The 20,514-nt window shown below is 44.2% G+C and overlaps 1 long non-coding RNA gene across 4 annotated transcripts in view; it reads right to left on the reverse strand.

The window, feature by feature from the left end:
- LOC130273536 (uncharacterized) overlaps nt 1-20,514 on the reverse strand; it is a 55,008-nt gene that overhangs the window by 20,454 nt on the left and 14,040 nt on the right. For 3 of the 4 annotated variants that reach the window (XR_008844024.1, XR_008844023.1, XR_008844026.1), the window contains exon 3: nt 16,331-16,370. The exons of the other annotated variant lie outside the window; for it this stretch is intronic. This is a non-coding gene — a long non-coding RNA (uncharacterized LOC130273536). The remainder of the gene's footprint in view (nt 1-16,330; nt 16,371-20,514) is intronic. 4 annotated transcript variants of the gene reach the window in all.

The raw sequence follows: 20,514 nt of genomic DNA on the forward strand, positions 1-20,514 counted from the left end.
TGAACTGGTATTTCCTTTTTGAGTTTTCTTCATTGCCTATAAATCCCAGCATTCCATTTTCTTCTCTCCCACACATCACCCACCCCACCCATTGAAACATAAATGAGCTGCATCCATTCAAAAGACCTGTGGTTTTCAATCAGGGTACCTACAGCTGTTGCATTAGTTGCAGATTGATCTCTCTCCCACCAAGCGATCGCTCCACCCATTGAAGCAGATAGGCTCCCTGTCATCAGCTGACAACAATAATTTTGTATACTGTTAAAAAGAAAAATTGTGAGAAAACAGTCAAACACAGGTACTGACACTAACTTTACAGCCCCTGTATAATAGTTAAATAAAAAAAAATCCTGGAATACCCCTTTAACATTAAACAAAAAAAAAAAAAAAAAAAAAACACTGGTCATCGTCGTAGTCCACAGGATACACGGATCTGAAATGAGAATGGAAAAAAACAAGGAAAACAGGTTAGTACATTTATTGTAAACCACCCGCACATTTCCCGCCCATTCCACACTGCATGAATACAACTCCCAGCATGCCCTTACAGTAAGGACATAATAAGAGTTGTAGTTATGCAGCAGGTTTGAGGGGGAGATGTGCAAGTGGGTGACAAGCTTGTCACCTGCCCCCACTGCATGACTACAACTCCCAGCATGCCCTTACAGTAAGGACATGCTGGGAGTTGTAGTAATGTGGTGTGGGTGGGTGACAAGCTTGTCATCCGCCCGCCCATCTAACACACTCCCCCCGTTGTAGTAGTAGTGTGTGGGTGGGAGATGTGCGGGCGGTTGACAAGCTTGTCAGCCTCCTGTACATCTCTTACCCGCACGTCCCACTGTGCCTGTTAAAATGAAAGTAAAAAAGTTGCACAAAAAGTCTCACATGCGACTTTTTGAAAATGCTGTCATAGGCAAGTTTGTAAGCCAGGTCTGACCTTTGCTTACACTTGCGACTTTCTGAAGGGGGTTTGCAAATTTTATTTGCTTCCGTGAGACTTTCGCAATGATAAATCCAGGACCACTGCAAAGTAAAAACTGAAAATTGCTTAGGTAGGGCCGATAAGTAATTTTTTTTACCCACAAAAGTCGCACAAAAGATTGCTTAGGCGCACGTGCGGCTTTTTGTGCGACTTTGGTAAGCACAAAAAGCTGCTTAAATCCCTTGATAAATCTCCTATTGATATTACTGTTTTTCTTAATATGCTAATGCAGGAGTTTCCTGCACGGGGTGCGCAGCAAACTCCCTAATTAGCATATTAGGAAAAACAGTAATAACGATAGGACGGAGGGACAGATCTGGAAATGGTAAGTACCATTATCATCAGCGTTACTCTCACTACAAGCCTATTCCAATAGGTTAGTGCAGGTGATGCTGGTGACAGATTCCCTTTAACTTATATCTACTGTACTTAGATCTAGAAATGAATCTAAGCTTACTGAGGATAATGTGGAATATTTCCAGTTCTTTGATATTCTTGGGTCATCGCATGTAGACAGCCCCTTCAGTACACCATACACACCATATGGACTAATTGGAGTCATTAAGGTTAAGTCTCCACTTGTTTTTTTGCACTGCGTTTTTAGGGATTAAAAAAACACCTGAAAAATCGCCAGTGCTAGTGACGTCATCATGCGTTTTTTCTTGCATTTTTTCTGGCGTTTTTTCCGGCGTTTTTTTCATTTGTGTGGAAATTGCACCTTGGCGTTTTTTTTTTGGTACCCAAAATTTCTTGGGTACCAAAAAAAAAAAGGATGCAGCAGTGATGGAAATTTTTTTATTAAACGCAATGTATATATTTTATAACCCAATTTTTATTATTTTTTAATAAAGTGTGTGTTTCACTTTTTTTTCATACATTTTTATCATTTTTTATGTAGTACTACTACTCCCAGCATGGAACAAACTGTTCCATGCTGGGAGTGATAGTACCTGTACTATAGACATATATCGTCCATAATATAGCAGAGAAGCGAGCGGGTCTATACATCGCTCGCCTCTCTGCACTATACTCCGGCCACTGATGTCAACAGAAATTCATATTTCCCACCCAGAGCTGTGATTGGCCGGATGGTTTCAGCCAATAACAGCTCTGAGGAAAAGATGAATGAATGAGTGGCCGGCCCGGAGTATAGTGCAGAGCAGGGATGTGAGTGATGTATACAGCCGCTCCATCTCTGCTATAGACAGGACGATCACAGAGGGTGTCAGTAGTGACATCCACTGTGATGTGTCCTTAAGCAGGCACTACTACTCCCAACATGGAGTACACTATGCTCCATGCTGGGAGCTGTAGTACCTGTATTAATAGACAGATCGCAGCGAGTGTAACTTCTGACACCCGCTTCGATCTGTCTATTAATGCAGGTACTACAGCTCCCAGCATGAGGCAGAGTGTACTCCATTGTTGGGAGTAGTATTACCTGCAGTTATGGAAAGATCACAGCGGGTATCACTTCTGACAGCCGCTGTGATGCTCCTGTATAATGTATAGATGCAGCGGCCGGCGCTCTCCTATGGTCCCCTGCACAGCCGTATATATACACATGTTCCTATTTCTCACAGAGAGCTGTGATTGGCTGGAACCATCTGGCAAATCACAGTTCTGTGGGAAATATGAATAAGTGTAAATATACGTCAGGGCAGGGGACCAAAGAATAGCGGCCGCCGCATCTATATATTATACAGAAAGATCGCAGCGGGCGATCTGTCTATTAGTACAGGTAGAACTACTCCCATCATGGAACAGTGTGTTCCATGCTGGGAGTAGTAGTAATAACTAAAAAAAATTAAAAAAATAAAGCAAAAAAGTGAAAAACACACACACAATACATTTTTATAATTGTCGGCTACATTTTTATTTCCCCGCACACATAAATTGATCCCTGTTTAAAAAGTAATAGTTTTTTTTTTTCAATAATATACATTTCGTTAGATACAATTTTTTCCTTCACTACTGTATATTTTTGAAAAAATTTTTTTAATGGTACCCTACGAAATTTTATTAAAAACAGCTATCTACATCACTTTTTTGGATCGCTAAAGTCCAAAAAAGATTAAAAACCGCCTGCAAAAACGCCAAAGTTAAAATCCACATGTCGTTTTTCTTGGCGTTTTCTCACTCCCATTGACTTCTATTGGAGCAAAACGCCACGATTTTGACAAAAAACGGCGGTTTGAGGGAACTACAGCGTTTTTTTCAAAACGCCAAAGAGCGGAAAAAAACGCAGAAAAAGTGAAAAAACACCAAAAGGATTAAAAAAACGCCAAAGTGAAAAAACGCAAAGTGGAATGCGAAATTTGCGATTTCTCATTGACTTACAGCTAACATCTGACAGCAGCGTTTTTTGACCAAAGAAACGCCATGCGGCAGAATTGGCGTTTTTCTTTGCGTTTTGCAAAAAAAAAAAAAAAGTGGAAACTTAGCCTAAGGGGTTTGCATGAAGGCTTTTACACAGTTGGTATGACTGTGTTTTGTCGCTATTTTCTTTGTTACTTTTTGCAACAAACAGTTACGCCAAATGGTTTAGAACATTATCACTGAATTGACAGTGTTAGTCATGCTTTCAATTACAATCATGTATTGGTTTGGAATTTGTTAATTGCCACCTTTTGATTTGGCGCAAATACCTTCATTAAGGCGCAAATCCACACCAAAAATAAAATTACACAGAAAATAGCTACAACAATAGAATGTAGAACATTTAAACAGTGCCCAACCAAAAGGCGTCTGTCCAACTAAACCTACTGTATGTGTTAGTGTCCTTGAAGAGACGGAAAGGAGTGGGATAAAAATCACCTGGTATTCAGTTTTATTTCTTATGCTACCACCATATTTTTCTATGAATGAGTTCCCTTCTTTTTTCACCAAATGACCAAAAAGCTCTCAGTCACTATTGAATCATTGTATGTTGCTAGTTTTGTTTTTGCTTAGTTTCTAAACCAGATGAAAACTAGATGGCGAAACAGGATGCGATGTTCTAACCCAGCAGCCCACATCCGACATACTAATGTCATTGTATCATAAGCATGTGCAAATAGGTTTGATGCAATATAAGTTGAAACATGATGGGTTACACTATTCATGCTTTATTGCCTCCTCATACATTGTGCATGTCCGCCCTCAATGATCCCTTTGATGGAGTAAAGTTTTGTTGTGTATTAGAATACTTAGAAGATTCCTTTTCTTTCTTTACTTGTCACAACAAATTCTGCTTTATTAAAGGGGTACTCCGGTGTTAAGACATCTTATCCCCTATCCAAAGGATAGGGGATAAGATGCCTGATCGCGGGGGTCCCACCGCTGGGACCCCCGTGATCTTGCATGCAGCACCCCGTTACAATCAGTACCCAGAGCATGTTCACTTCGGGTCTGATTACTGGCGATCACGGGGACGGAGCATTGTGATGTCATGGCTCCGCCCCCGTGTGATGTCACGCTCTGCCCCCACAATGCAAGCCTATGGGAGGGGGCGTGACAGCTGTAACACCCCCTCCCATAGGCTTGCATTGAGGGGGAGGAGCGTGACATCACACAGGGGCGGAGCCATGACGTTAAAATGCTCCGGCCCCATGATCGCCATTAATCAGACCCGGAGTGAACATGCTCTGGGGACTGATTGTAACGGGGTGCTGCATGTGAGATCACGAGGGTGCCCAGCGGCGAGACCCCCGCGATCAGGCATCTTATTCCCTATCCTTTGGATAGGGGATAAGATGTCTTAGTGTTGGAGTACCCCTTTAAGAATCCACAAACTGAAAAAAGTGAAAAAATATGTAGGTGAAATGCTGGAATGTTATTTGTAAAGCATATCAGTGTCAGTCAATATTCTGTGTACTTATCCATGGTGTTTAGAATAGCCTGTTTGACAGCACAGGTCACAGTGGGCAGCAACGCGGGTTGTTCTGGAATGGTAAATGACGTCAGTGTATATTTCATAATCAAGGACATAAAGCCCAGAAATGTCATAAATCTTCTTTATTGTGACAGACTGTATTTATTCCTCTATTCAAATTTGGCGGGTGTCATACCATACATGAGCCATAGGAATATATCTGGATATTGGAGATTAATTATAGATATCTATAAATACCTAAACATAGTATAGATTTGGCTCTATAAGAGGATGGTCCTTTTCCTTACACAAGATGTGGTGAAATTAAAAATCTGCTAAAGAAAATGTGGCCTGGATAAAGAAGGCATTTTCTCAAAGAGGTGTTCCTTTAGAGATGTAAGTATATTAATCAGAAAATGACACATATTTCTGTATTTTCTATACTTTCAATTTTATTAGTTTACATTCTTCGTGGAAAATTTGCTTAGAGTTTTTTAGAAAAAATCTGAAGCTTCAGTTTTTCATGCTACTTTGAAACAACACAAAGTACAGTCTTGGGTCTGTTTTCTGCTTGTCATAGTCCAAAAAATGGAAAACACATTTAGTGATCTTAAGGTTTCAGTTTTGGAATGGAAAGTCCAGTTTTGAGAACACCAACTGCTTAAAGGGGTACTCCACTGGAAAACATTTTTTTTTATCAACTGGTGCCAGAAAGTTTAACAGATTTGTAAATTACTTCTATTTAAAAATCTTAACCCCTTCCAGTAATTATCAGTTGCTTTGTGCTCCACAGCAAGTCATTTTCATTTTGAATTTCTTTTTGAATTTTAGGAACTGTCCAGAGTAGGAGCAAATCCCCATAGCAAACCTATCCTGCTCTGGACAGTTCCTGTCATGGACAGAGGTGTCAACAGAGAGCACTGTGGTCAGACAGAAAGGAAATTAAAAAAGAAAAGACCTTCCTGTGGAGCATACAGCAGCTGATAAGTACTGGAAGGATTAAGATTTTTAAATAGAAGTAATTTACAAATCTGTTTAACTTTCTGGGATCAGTTGATTAAAAAAAAGTCTTGATATTCGGATAATTATACAATGCATTGGGAACTTCTTAAGATCCTATCACCTTTTCTTTTATTTTGTTATGTTGCAGTCTTTTGTTAAGGTAAAAAAAAAAATCTAGTTTCCCCCATCATTCTGCACTCGATACCAAATAACAGAGTGAAAACATAATGTTTAAAATATTTGCTAATTTATTGAAAAGGAAAAATACAATATTGCATTGAAAAAGTATTTACACCCTTTATTCAGTACTTAGTTGAAGCACCTTTGGCAGCATTTACAGCCTCTGGTCTTCTTGGTTACGATACCACGAGGTATGCACACTGGAGTTTGGGTATTTTTTGCCTTCCTTCTCTCCAGATCCTTGGGATCCATTGGTGGAAGCCATTTTTTAGGTCTCTACAAAGTTGTTCAACTGGATTCAAGTCAGGGCTCTGGTTGGGCCATTCAAGGACATTTACAGAGTTGTCCTTAAGCCACTCTTGTGTTGTCTTGACTATGTCCTTATTCAGAGGTCCAGAGCTTTCTGGGTTAGGCTTTCATTAAGAATATCTCTCTACTTTGCTCCATTCATCTTTGTCTCAACCACCCTTACAGCATGATGCTGCCACCACCATGTTTCACTGTAGGGGTATATTGGACAGGTGATGAGTAGTGCCTGATTTCCTCCAGGCATGATGCTTACAAACGGAGGCAAAAAAATTCTATCTTGGTTTCATCAGACCAGATAATCTTGTTTCTTGCCATCTGAGAATCTTTTAGGAGCTTTTTTTGAAAACTCCAGATGGGCTTTCATTTGTCTTTTACAGAGAGAGGCTTCTTTTAAACAATTTGCCATAAAGCCCAAATTGGTGGAGTATTGAAGTGATGGTTGACCTTCTGGAAGTTTCTGCCATCTGCACACAGGCTCTTTAAAGCTCAGCCAAGAGTGACTATTGGGTTCTTGGACATTTTTATTACCAAGACCCCTCTTCCCCGATTTCTTAGTTTGGCCGGGCGGCCAGCTCTCTGAAGAGCCCTGGTTGTTACAACCTACTTACATTTTAAGAATTAAGGAGGCCTCTGTGCTTTTGTGAACATTCAGTGCAGCAAAACCTTTTAGTGCCCTTCTTCAGATATTTGCCTCCACACTATTCTGTCTCTGTGCTTTACATGTAGTTCTTTCCACCTAATGGCTTAGTTTTTGCTCTGATAAGCACTGTTAGCTGCGTGACCTTATATAGACATGGATGTGTCTTTCCAAATCATGTCCAATCAACTGAATTTACCACAGTTGTCAGATTTAGGTAGAAACATCTCAAAGATGACCAAGTGTCATAGCAAAGAGCCTGCATACAATTTTTTATTTCTGTTTAATAAATTAGAAAAAATTTCTAAAATTTTGTTTTTACATTTTCATTATGGGGTATTGAGGAATATTGATGAGGGGAATCTTGATTTTTTTTTTTAGCTCAAGGCCTTAACATAGCAAAATGTAAAAAAGTGAAAGGATCTGAAGACTTTTTGAATGAATTGAATATGGATTCCTAATGTGCTGTATATATGTTTTTTATATTTAAAGAAATGTATCTGTCAGGATCCGGACTGGTAGGAGCTAGCAGGAGCTGGAGGTGGATCCGCTGTGCCAGAGAGGAGATGACGTGGGCCGTACCAAGGGAACGGAGTCTAAGGAGTTACTGGTTTTCACCAGAGCCCGCCGCAAAGCGGGATGGCCTTGCTGCGGCAGGTAACCCCCAGGTCGTTCCACCCAGTAGCGACTCAACCTCTCTGGCTGCTGAGATGAGGCAAGGTACAAGAGGATCAGGCAGAGGCGAGGTCAGACTTAGCAAAAGGTCAGGGCAGGCAGCAACAGTTCTCAGGCGGTAGTCAATAGCAACAGGTTCAGCAACAGGCAGGGAATACACACAAAAGCTTTCTCTAGGGCACTAAGGCAACAAAGATCCAGCAGGAAGCTGTGGGAGGAGATGGTACTTATAGGCAGTGCAAAGGTGCAGGCCTAATTAAGTCAAAGCAGAACCTTTAACCCTAGATTAACCCCTTTGTACCAGGCACCAATCACTGGTGCACTGGCCCTTTAAATTTAAGAGTCCCGGCACGCACGCGCCCTATAGAGCGGGGACGCGCACGCCAAGACCGAGTGACCGGAGCGCTGCCTGGGGACACATGCTGTGAGCGCACCGAGGTAAGCAGGGTGCCCCGCTCAGCGTAACAGTACCCCCCCTTAGGTCTCCCTCTCTTTTTGGTACCCAAGAACTTGAGAATGAGACTGCGGTCCAGGATGTTCTCCTCTGGCTCCCAAGATCTCTCCTCAGGACCGCAGCCCTCCCAGTCAACCAGAAAAAATTTCTTTCCCCTGACTGATTTAACGGCCAAGATTTGTTTAACGGAAAACACATCTGAGGTACCAGAGACTGGGGTAGGAGGGCTGCAGGTTTCAGAAGAGACACATGGAAGCTGTTGGAAATCCGGAGAGATGGAGGGAGATGGAGTTGATAGGACACAGGGTTGATCCTTTTCTTGACCTTGTAAGGACCCAAGTAGCGGGGGCCCAATTTATAACTTGGGATCTTAAAACGTACAAATTTGGCGGACAACCACACCTTGTCTCCTGGGCCGAAAACTGGAGGGGCCCGACGTTTCTTGTCAGCGTGGATTTTCATGCGGGCAGAGGCCTGGAGAAGAGAGAGACGCGTCTCTCGCCAAATGGCAGAAAAGTCCCGTAGTAAATCGTCCACAGCTGGAACTCCTGAGGAAGTAGACAAAGGCAAAGGTGGCAAAGGGTGGCGGCCATACACTACAAAGAAAGGAGACTTAGAAGTGGCAGAAGATTCTTTGTGGTTGTAGGAGAACTCTGCCCACGGAAGGAGATCCACCCAATCATCCTGGCGGGAAGAGACAAAGTGCCGTAGATAGTCTCCCAAAATCTGATTGATGCGTTCCACTTGTCCGTTGGACTGAGGATGGTAAGAAGATGAGAAGTCCAGCTTTATCTTTAGTTGTCCACAGAGGGCTCTCCACAATTTAGAGATGAACTGAACCCCTCTGTCGGATACAATATGGGTTGGTAGTCCGTGGAGGCGAAAGATGTGGCTAAGGAACTGTCTCGCCAGCTGAGGCGCAGAAGGGAGAGAAGACAAGGGAACAAAGTGTGCCATTTTGGAGAAACGGTCCACCACCACCCAAACAACAGTCTTGCCATGAGAGGGTGGCAGATCGGTGACAAAGTCCATGGCGATATGAGACCATGGAGTCTCAGGAACTGGGAGAGGGTGGAGCAAACCGGCTGGTTTCAGGCGAGGAGTCTTGTCCCGGGCGCAGACTGCACAAGCTTGGACAAACTCAGTTAGGTCCCTCTCCATGGACAGCCACCAATACTGTCTGGAGATGAGAAGAAGGGTCTTCCGGATACCGGGATGTCCGGCCAGCAAGGAAGAATGTCCCCACTTTAGTACTTTCAGGCGACGAAGGGGAGATACGTAAGTTTTCCCAGGAGGAAGGCAGCTTAGATCCACAGGAGCCACAGTGACCAAACGCTCAGGCGGGATGATGTGTTGTGGTGTGACCTCGACCCCCGCGACATCAGAGGAACGGGAAAGGGCGTTGGCACGGACGTTCTTACTTGCAGGCCTGAAGTGAATCTGGTAGTTAAACCGGGCAAAAAACAAAGACCAGCGAGCTTGGCGGAGACTGAGTCTCTGAGCGGATTGAAGATAGGAGAGGTTCTTGTGATCTGTGTAGATATTAATGGGGTGAGGAGCACCTTCCAGTAGGTGCCTCCACTCCTCCAGAGCCAGCTTGATTGCCAAAAGTTCCGTCTCCAATGGAGTAATTCCTCTCTGCCGGGGAGAAGGTCTTGGAGAAAAAAACACAGGAAACTGTTTTACCTTTAGAGATTTTCTGTGTGAGCACAGCTCCTGCTCCCACGGAGGAGGCGTCTACCTCCAAGTAGAAAGGTTTTGAGGGATCGGGTCTGGATAGGACTGGAGCAGAGGCAAAGGCAGACTTGAGAGCGCAGAAGGCCTGCTCGGCCTGTGGAGGCCACGACTTGGGATGAGCCCCCTTTTTGGTCAAGGCCACGATAGGTGCCACAAGGGTAGAGCAATGAGGGATGAATTGTCTATAGTAGTTAGCGAAACCTAGAAATCGCTGTATGGCCCGTAGGCCAGAGGGACGAGGCCAGTCTAGGACTGCAGAAAGCTTGTCAGGATCCATTTGAAGACCCTTGGAAGAAATGATGTACCCCAGGAAGGGAAGGCTGGTACAATCAAACTGGCACTTTTCAAATTTAGCATACAGATGATTCTTCCTCAGACGGGAAAGTACAAGACGGACATGCGCACGGTGTTGATCCAGATTAGAGAAAAATATGAGGATGTCGTCCAAGTAAACTACCACACAGGTGTAGAGCAGGTCTCTGAAAATGTCATTAACGAAGTCTTGGAAGACGGCAGGTGCATTGCAGAGTCCGAAGGGCATGACCAGATACTCAAAATGACCATCTCGGGTATTAAAAGCGGTCTTCCATTCGTCACCCTCTCGAATCCGAATAAGATTGTAGGCCCCGCTAAGATCCAACTTAGTGAAGAACTTGGCCCCTTGTAGACGGTCAAAGAGTTCAGCAATCATGGGAAGAGGGTAACGGTTCTTGATGGTAATGCTGTTAAGTCCCCGATAATCAATGCACGGCCGAAGAGTGCCGTCTTTCTTGGTAACAAAAAAGAATCCAGCTCCGGCTGAAGAGGAGGATTTCCTGATAAACCCTCTCTGTAAATTCTCCTGAATGTATTCAGACATGGCGAGAGTCTCTGGAGGAGAAAGAGGGTAGATCCTTCCCCTAGGCAGAGTGGTACCAGGCTGCAAGTCAATGGGGCAGTCATATGGCCTGTGTGGTGGCAACACCTCTGCTTGTTTCTTACAGAAAACGTCCGCAAAGTCCATATATGGTTCAGGCAGGCCTAGAGGAGGAGAGACAACAGGTGCAAACTTGGCTTGAACCGGCTTGAAACATCTGCCAAAACAAGAAGAACCCCAACTTCGGACCTCTCCGGAGGACCAATCCAGAATGGGACAATGGCGCTGGAGCCAAGGCAGTCCTAAAAGAAGTTCAGAGGTGCAGAGAGGTAACACATAGAACTCCAATTTCTCTGAATGCAGGACTCCAATATCCATCTGGAGGGGCTCAGTACGAAACTGCACAGGGATGTCAAGTCTCTCTCCATTGACAGTAGAGATGAAGAAGGACTTTTGCAGATGAACCACAGGGATGTTGAACTTGCTGACCAGCGAGGCGTCTATGAAGTTACCGGCGGAGCCAGAATCCAGAAAGGCGGTGGCAGCAAAAGATGTCTTGGAAGATACGGAAATCCGCACGGATACAGTAAGCTGTGGAGAGGTGGTATTCACACCTAGCAATGCCTCTCCAAAGTTAACTAGGGTCCGCGCATTTCCCTGGCGCGGTGGACGGAGAGAACAGTCTTTTAGGAAGTGCCCTGTACTAGCACAGTACAAACAGAGATTCTCGTTTCTGCGGCGGTTCCTCTCTTGAGTGGTCAGGCGAGACCGATAAACCTGCATGGCTTCCTCGACGGGAGGCCCAGTAGAGGGTTGCGGCGGATGCAGGAGGACTGGAGCCAAACGAGGATAGCATCTGGGGCGAACACTTCCCTTTTCCTGAAGAAGTTCCTCACGTCTCTCAGCAAAACGCAAATCAATCCTGGTGGCCAAATGGATGAGGTCACCCAGGGAGGTAGACATTTCTCGTGCGGCTAAGACATCGCTGGATAAGCCTTTCTTGAACGTGGCACAGAGCGCCTCATTATTCCAGGAGAGTTCAGAAGCAAGGGTACGGAAACGGATGGCGTAATCGCCCACTGAAGAACTCCCCTGGGTCAAGTTCAGTAATGCAATCTCTGCAGAGGAAACCCGGGCTGGCTCCTCAAAGACACTCATGAATTCCCGGAAGAAACTCTGGACTCTTGCAGTGGCAGGATCATTGCGGTCCCAAAGCGGTGTAGCCCAGGCCAGGGCCTTGCCAGAAAGCAGGTTGACTACAAACGCCACCTTGGCACGCTCAGAGTAAAACTGGTCGTCCAACATCTCAAGATGGAGGGAGCATTGCGACAAAAATCCGCGACACAGCTTGGGATCACCGTCATACTTGGCTGGCATGGACAAGCGGATTCTGGAGCTGGAGTTGGCAGCTGGCAGTGGTGGTGAAGCAGGTGCAGGCGGAGGTGACGGTTGCTGCTGAGCTGGCAGGAGTTGCTGAAACATGGCGGTCAACAGAGCCAGCTGTTGACCTTGCTGGGTAATCTGCTGCGACTGCTGTGCCACAATGGACGTGAGATCCGAGAGGCTAGGTAAAGGCACCTCAGCGGGATCCATGGCCGGATCTTACTGTCAGGATCCGGACTGGCAGGAGGTAGCAGGAGCTGGAGGTGGATCCGCTGTGCCAGAGAGGGGATGACGTGGGCCGTACCAAGGGAACGGAGTCTAAGGAGTTACTGGTTTTCACCAGAGCCCGCCGCAAAGCGGGATGGTCTTGCTGCGGCAGGTAACCCCCAGGTCGTTCCACCCAGTAGCGACTCAACCTCTCTGGCTGCTGAGATGAGGCAAGGTACAAGAGGATCAGGCAGAGGCGAGGTCAGACGTAGCAAAAGGTCAGGGCAGGCAGCAACAGTTCTCAGGTGGTAGTCAATAGCAACAGGTTCAGCAACAGGCAGGGAATACACACAAACGCTTTCTCTAGGGTGGGGGCGCGCACGCCGAGACTGAGTGGCCGGAGCGCTGCCTGGGGACACGCGCTGTGAGCGCACCGAGGTAAGCAGGGTGCCCGGATCGCTCAGCGTAACAGTATCTATCCCCATTCATGATGCTTTCCATGATGAACAAATCACCAACTCCAGATGTTGTTTCCATCCTCAAATGTTTGACTAACATATGTAGACATGGTTTGAGGAACCTTATTCTCTAGTACTTTCAAAGAGCTTAAATTTAGACTCAGGAGTCTAAAAGCGTTCCTGCACATCTCAGATTTCTAGTGTTATGGTGCTACTTCACTTTTTTTTTTTTTGTCTACTTCCATTAACAGCTTAACAGCTACAACATGCTGCCTGCAGATTGGACTGCATTTTCAATGTGACAAGTTCCCTTTAACCACTCACAAAATACATTAGAAATACATTTGCAAGGTAAATAAGTTGTGTTTGGGTAGTTGCGTGGGTGAATGTTAATGTCTCTCTAAAGGGGACCATATGCTGGAAAGGCACAGCTAAAATTTGAAATCAGGTTGAATTTAAAGTGCAGTTTTGATGTGCACAACAATTCAGCTTTTCATGACTGAACAGGGCCTTTCATGACTGAACTTGATATTTAAAATAATAAAACAATTGAAATGGGATGGACAAATATATTGAAACGCAAAACCTAATATCTTAAAGTGAGGTCATTGGAGGTAACAACATACTGTAGTCGTAAATTAAATTACGGCCATTTCTGGCTGAAACGTTGTCCTACTCTTCTGGGGAAAAAAAAGGTCTCTGGATTTCTAATATTTAATTGTTTATCCCAGTTGCATATTTTAACTCATTTCTGATAGCACACCATTTCACAATGTTCTAAGGCAGGGGTCTCAAACTGGTAGCCCTCCAGATGTTGCAAAACTTCAACTCCCAGCATGCCTGGACATGCCCGGACAGCCATTTGCTGCAGCTAACAGCTGTCGGGAATGCTGGGAGTTGACATTTTGAAACATCTGGAGGGCCACCAGTTTGAGACCCCTGTTCTAAGGCTTTCTTCTAATCCATTTCTAGTTGGTTATTGAGATATATTTTGTGATATTAGTCTCCCAGAGGACCCATGAGCTGTAACTTAGATGCACCTTTCTGCATAAATGACACTAATTCTCTGCATTATATAACTTGTAAGTGTTAAGCCTATTAGGCAGTATTTCTGCGAGGGGCCAGAGTATTCTCCGCCCCCTGCACTTCTAGGCGGGGTGTTGGGAGTTGTGTAATAGGGGGGTGGGGGTATATAACACCCTGACACCTACTGGCTGGGCATACGTGACGTTTGTGTACATGCTCTGCAGAGTTGTTGTTACTGACACGCTTTCAGAGCAACATCATGGCATATAGGGGCCACACCTGAAGTGGGATGCAAGGCGTAGTTATTGTTACTGAGACACTTTCGCAGTCATAGTTTCATGACACATAGTTGGTTATAAAAAAAAATGGTTATGCAAGACCTGTTACGTGTACAGGCATGAGGGTTACGCAAGACCTGTCATGTCTACAGGCACAATGGTTATGAAAAGACCTGTCACGTTTACAGGCACGATGCTTATGAAAAGACCTGTCACGTCTACAGGCATGATGGTTACGAAAAGACCTGGTGAATCTTCAGGCACTGTTGTTCTCGAATAGAACTACATGTATGAGGGTTACGAAAGGATACGTCATGTCTACAGGCACAATGGCAATGAAGGTATCTGTTACTCACGGCAGGACGTCACCCTGGAGACCACTTTTTGAGTCAGAAATTCGGCAGTTTAAGGTTGGGTTTAGTGTCCAGGAAAGGGGTTATTCGAGTGTAGTCGATGGTATGTAAGACCTGTCAGATTGATCATCTTGATCTGAGTACTTATTGTTATTGATACGTTATCACAATGATAATATCATCACACATTTGCAGTTGTATACCCATCATACCTGACACGTCTGCAAGGGGAAGCGCTGCATAGTTGTTGTTACTGACACGTCTTAAGAGCAACATCATCATGATATTTAGGTTGTTGTACCTTCCTGCCACGTCTGCAGGCATGATGGTTATCCCAAGACTTGTCACATCTACAGGCTCGATTTGTTACGCAAAGACCAGTCACGTCTACAGGCACGATGGCGATGAAGGGTTCGGTCACTCGCAGCGGGTCATCACAACGGGGACCAGGGTTGAGTCGGAACTTGGTAGTTTAAGGTATGGTTAGTCCTCAAGTAAGGTGCTTAGCCAAGTGTAGCTTGATTTACAGGCAATATGGCACCACAAGTTTATCACCAAAGGTTTGTCATGTAGTATGTTATTGTATGTAATGTTGCTAACAGTTTATTTTTGCCTCTTAATAGCAGGGACTTGGATGTCTTCACGTTATCTGACAGGTATCTATAGGTTCACTTTTGCATGACATCACCACTAAGTATGTTAAGATGCATATTCGGCTAGTATATCAGCCTGGTCCTGTTTCAATGCCGGCTCGTTTCTTTCAGAATAGGCGGGGCTATCATGGCTCCTCAGTTTCAGGCATCGACTACTAAGACAGCTAGCTTGCAGATCCTACTTTCTGTCTTTCGAGTTAAAGTCAAATATGTGTTTTGTGTTAGCTATTGGGGTATTGGTTTATGATTAAGAATGCTGCTATTTATCCTACCAAGTTTACTTTTTGCCCTCTAAAGATGTGCCCTCCATCGTGGTTAAGGGCACAAATCTGACCGCTTTGTTAAGTCTATATTTTGCATACAGGTAGGTATGTATGCATTGTTGTAATCACAAGCACGAGAGTGAAGCCCCGACCACAAGTGTTAAGCCTACTAGGTTGTATTTGTGAGAGGGGCAGGAGTATTCGCTGCCCCCCCCCCTCCCCGCACTTTTAGGCGGGGGGGGGGTTGGGAGTTGTGTAATAGGGGGTGGGGGAATATAACACCTACTGGCTAGGCGTACGTGATGTTTGTGGACCCCTCCCAACCCTCCCTTTTCTCAATTCATTCATTACAGGGCATGCCCTCTAAAGGCGTGCCCTCCGTCGCAGTTATGGGCACAAATCTGACTGCTTCATTAAGTCTATATTTTGCATACAGGTAGGTATGTATGCATTGTTGTAATCACAAGCACGAGAGTGAAGCCCCGACCACAAGTGTTAAGCCTATTAGATTGTATTTGTGAGAGGGGCGGGAGTATTCTCTGCCCCCCCCCCCCCCCGCACTTTTAGGCGGGGTGTTGGGAGTTGTGTAATAGGGGGTGGGGGTATATAACAACTACTGGCTAGGCATACGTGATGTTTGTGGACCCCTCCCTGGCTAGGCGTACGTGATGTTTGTGGACCCCTCCCAACCCTCCCTTTTCTCAATTCATTCATTAAAGGCGTGCCCTCCGTCGCGGTTATGGGCACAAATCTGACCGCTTTGTTAAGTCTATATTTTGCATACAGGTAGGTATGTATGCATCGTTGTAATCACAAGCACGAGAGTGAAGCCCCGAGCACAAATAGTATTTTTCTGCAGATTTCTGTTCTGCAGGCTCCATCTCTAATTTGGAGCTAGTGGGTGGAGTCTAAGATCTATGGTGTCTCCCAGACACTGCATACAAACAGACAGGAGGAAATCCTTTGCTTCTATAATACATATTGTGCATTGCACAGTTTCAGGCCATATCCTGCGTAGACTCACCACAGGTCTGAAAATGACATCAAAATCTTCACTTCACTCACTGAAAAATAAATTGCAGAAAATCACATAGCATTTTCACTTATAACTTGGCATACTCAAGTTCATAGTGTACTCTAGGTGCGTCTGGTCATGTACTGCTAGCATGAAAGTTCTAGGGAAATACACAAGACAGCTACAATCTAGTAAATCAGCATTGGTTTGGCAATAACAACCTACAGTAAACTTAGACTATACTAGAGGTGACAACATTGCCCTTTGGCCCATTGTCCTTGCATGCCTTATTTACTTGATACAGGTAAGTAAAACAGTATAAAACACAAATAGAATCCCACATTTAAAGGTGAGTTTGTAGGAATGCAATTAGTTCTATCTTTTCATTCCCATAAGACACCCACCTTAAAGTATGGCTCTGATAGCACTAGAACATTTTGGTGTGCAGCGAGGAACAAGGGGCCATCATTGATGGTCGGTATGTGTCACCGAGGTTCCTGGCCTCGGTGAGGTAAGAGCCGGTTTTTCTCAAGTGTCAGTGTTGCAGATTGCAGTCTGACACTTCAGCTGTTTAGTATGGCTGTAAAGTGGATCCGGGACAGCTTTTACTGGGAATAGTCAAAGTGCTGGGTGGGTGACTATTTCCCATGTTCCAGGACGGGTCTTGGCAGGCTTATAAAGCATACAGCACTGTCAAGTGAGTGTGTGTGTGTGAATTTACCTTCATCTGACTGTGAAGCTGTGGAGTCCTCTGGGCTGAGGGCTAAAGACAGCAAACAGGCGTGCAGGCCGCCTGGAAGCCTGTCAGGGAACGTTCTGTGGCTGAACATTTAGCCAGGTGTGAACCAATACCTAGGATTCCAGGTAAACTTGTATGAACAAGCACCAAGCACCAAGACTGTTATGTTTTGCTGTGTATGAACAAGCACCAATACTGTTTTGTTTTGCAGTGTGTGAACAAGCACCAATACAGTTATGTTTTGCTGAGTGCGAATAAAACACTGAAGTTTGATTTACAACCTGGTTCCTTGCCTCTATACCGCATCCGCTAACCTGACTACCAGAGCAAATCTCTACAGTGCTATATGGGCAGAAAGTAGAACTGTTAATACAAAACCCCTCTAGCTGTGGGATGTATGAGGCATCGAAAGTGAAATGTTCATGATATCCCAACACATACAGTATATGTGCTTGCCTCTTTTATTAAAAGCAAGTATGGGAGTTGAGTAACGGCAAAATGGGCAATTACCCATCACTGGAATACTAAATCAAGAAACATTCAAATGGTGGTCCAATTCAGACAATGGCCCTTATTTACTAAGAGTGGAGTGTAGGTTTCTTTGTGGGTTTTAATTCCCTACAATTTATTTTCCATGGTATTTACTAAGGTTTCCTACATTTTCCACTTTCCCTACACTTTGCTTTTTTTACACATGCTCTGATCTGTGGGGTTTTCCTTGGCTCAAATCCACCACATTTTATGTGGAAACCTTAGTAAATTTGTTTTTGTGAAAATGTTGGGAACATGCCCCTTTCCCGATGGCCATGCCCCTTTTTGGGGGGGGGTTTCTTAGTATAATAGAGTTAGCCTTTTTTTTTTTTTTTTTTCAATTCTGGTGCAAATTCTGGTACAGACAAAATTTCTGGCGCAATGCACCAGAATCTGGCGCACAACCCGACAAAATATGCTGGGTTTGCAATAGTAAATGAGAGCCAATGTCTTTTTGTTAAAAGAGCCTAGTAACTATATGCTGATCTCTGTGTGTCTCTCTGCTGGAACCTCTAGGGGAACCTGGCTGCAACTGTCAATTGTACCTGCAGCGCCACCACAAGGAAAATAAAGCATTTCACAGATCCCACTAAAATCAAAGTGATGTATTCTCCATAGTGGGAGATACTTTTTATAGCCACTTTCTGCACTAGTTAACAGATAAGGTATCTGCACTAGTTAACAGATAAGATCAGTGACCAGCTGACCACAAGGGTGACCTATGGGCTCCCTGCTAGTCTCCCCCATGTAAGCCCTGGGTGGAGCTAGCTTCTCTCTCTTGTTGCTGAGGTCCAGTGCAGTCAAGCTGTCTCAGTGTGTGTGTCCAGAACATTGGAGGCCTCAAGCCCAGTCTGCAGCCACAGTCAAGTGCAAGTAAGCTAAACCTGCAATTATTGTCAGTCACCAGTCAAGTCAAGTCGTCTGTCTAGTCAACGTGGCCTGCACTAAAATACCCAGTCCTACTACAAGTCCCAGTGAACCTGCAAAGTCACCTCCTTGGGCCCCAGCTGCACTGTATAGACTTTACCAACTGTCTACCCTCAGTAAAGCTACCATTGTCCGTAACTTGGCTTCGGAGTCTTAGCCTAGCTGGGAGAGCTGTCTGGAAAGGGGATACATTGTTGTACGTGATACTTCTCCTTTAACCATATCAGGGATATAGTGCTGGTCCTAGGATAGCCAGTAGATTACAAGGAGCAGAATGCATAATCTTTACCTGAAGTCAGACCCCCACTATTCCAGTAATATTGTAAATTGCTAATTTTTATTGGAGAATTCTGCACAAGTTTCAGGCAAGTTCCTGTTTAAATTAAATGTACCCCCTTTTCTCCAAACAAAACAAAGACACACACAAAAAAAACCTCTAAATGTATTTTCTTGCATCGTCCTATTTAAGCTGACAATAACTACTTTTTTAAATGAGCTAAACCACTTTCTGGGACAGACCTTTTGTAGAGAGCTCTGCAGCACTGTATAATGTGGGACATTAGCAATTTAGGCTTCTCAGCTTTCTCAGAAACATATAACAATATACATTTGTAACAAATAGCAAACAAAAGTAAATGATCACTCCATGATTCTATGGTGCCCATACATATTAGTTGTATGTCAGCTGAAACTGCTAATTTAAAAAAGAATACTCCACTCCTAAACATCTTATCATAGGGGTCCAGCGATCAGGGGACCCAAACCCCCCCCCCCCCCCCCCCCCAGCGATCAGGGGACCCAACCCCCCCCCCCCCCACACACACACACACACACACACACACACACGCGATTGTTTCCACCATCTAAGGTGTATATCCACACAACAATGTCTGTAAGTTGCTTATTTCCCATTATTATAGCTAAGAGGACATGCACATATAGCCAAGCAACGTCTGCATTTGTATGGGGGGTTAGGTGGAATAGCTGTTCTAGATACAACAAACTGAATGTATGCAAAAAGGCCTCCATGGGGTCGGCATGCCTATGTTTTGGGGTGACATTTGTTCTTCCAATCTATAGATACCATAAATGGTCATAGAAATGGCAAAAAATGTTCCCTTCACTTGATCTGTAATGTATTTGTAAATCACTATATTTACCAAAAATAAACCCTAACCCCAAGAATGCTCTTGGTCACTTGGTGTCTCCTTTCCCTGCAAACTACTGTTGTTAGGCAGGACGGAAGAAAGCTTGGGCTGTATAAATAAATGCAAGCTGAGCCTGTCTGCCTCCTCCAGAAGGTCCCACTGAAATAGCGTACATAGAAAATGAGCCCTATTAGGGACAGAGAGGAATGTAAATGGGGATCATTTCGTACAGCATTAAGTAATATGCAAAGATGAAGCAACATCACTACAACTAAAATCTGAATTTATTCTGACTCCATCTGAGTATTACTGTTGCTAAAATAAACTTGATGTTGTTTCTTATCAAAGAAAGTATTTGTGTTAAATCTGCCACTGTAAATGTCAGAAACCTGTTGGGCTTGTGATAAGTCACTGAAAGTTTATGGCATGTAATAGTGTTTGAAGGTCATTATTATTTGCATAATAACACAGCTTTACGTTTCTATGGAGCGCACATAGACATAATATTTGTAGTACCAGCTCGTTGTGTTCCTGCAACCATTGCTTGAGTTCCTATGCTCAGCGTGAAAAACACTAAGTCATTTCAGGTCTAATATTCAATGCTGATTCTTTCTTAATATATCCTTATAGAGGTCAGAGGTCTATTGTTCTGGTACAGAAGTTTAAATACTACTTACTATGTAAAATCATGTATGCATTCCAGGATAACATTACTTAAGTGCCGTATTTTTCGCCCTATGGGACGCACCGGCATATAAGACACACCCAATTTTAAAGGTGCAAAATCTAGAAAAAAAAGATTCTGAACCCAACAGTGATCTTCAACCTGCGGACCTCCAGATGTTGCA

The sequence above is a fragment of the Hyla sarda genome, chromosome 5 (genome assembly GCF_029499605.1).
Source record: "Hyla sarda isolate aHylSar1 chromosome 5, aHylSar1.hap1, whole genome shotgun sequence".
Classification (NCBI taxonomy): domain Eukaryota; kingdom Metazoa; phylum Chordata; class Amphibia; order Anura; family Hylidae; genus Hyla; species Hyla sarda.